A 607-nucleotide genomic window follows, 5' to 3' on the forward strand; every position below is an offset into this window, starting at 1 on the left:
GTGGTGGCCCCATAGCAGAAGCGTCCACGTGGTGGGGCTGGAAACTGGAAGTATCCTGAGCTAATTCTGCTGCCACCATCATCTACTGCAACAAGTGATGGCTCCCACTGCAACACTGCAACAAGTGATGGCTCCCACTGATTGTCGCCGGAAGCTCGAGTCGTTTTCGGGGACGGACGATGATGGCGATGTCAATACTTGAAGCTTGGAAGATTGACACGAAAGAAGATTGGAGTGGTGTTTCACCTCTGGTCAACTAAGGCAAAAGGCAAGACTCACCGATCAACTCTGATCCCCAACATTAACTAGGACACACTCAAAGATAGAACCCGTCTCAAACTTCTACAGAAGACTTTGTTTCACATTGGCCATGTATAGAATCATGAGGGGGGAGAGATAGGGTGATGCACAGATCCTTTCACCCAGAGTAGGGGAATCAGAAACCAGAGGAGATATATTTAAGAGGAGAGGAGCAAAATGTAATCGGATCCTGAGGGGCAACCGTTTCACACAGAGGGTGGTGGGTCTATGGAACGAGATGCCAGAGGCGGTAGTAGAGGCAGATACAATAACATTAATGAGACACTTGGACAAATACATGGGTAGG

This window comes from Leucoraja erinacea, chromosome 24 (assembly GCF_028641065.1).
Source record: "Leucoraja erinacea ecotype New England chromosome 24, Leri_hhj_1, whole genome shotgun sequence".
In the NCBI taxonomy this organism is placed as follows: Eukaryota; Metazoa; Chordata; class Chondrichthyes; order Rajiformes; family Rajidae; genus Leucoraja; species Leucoraja erinaceus.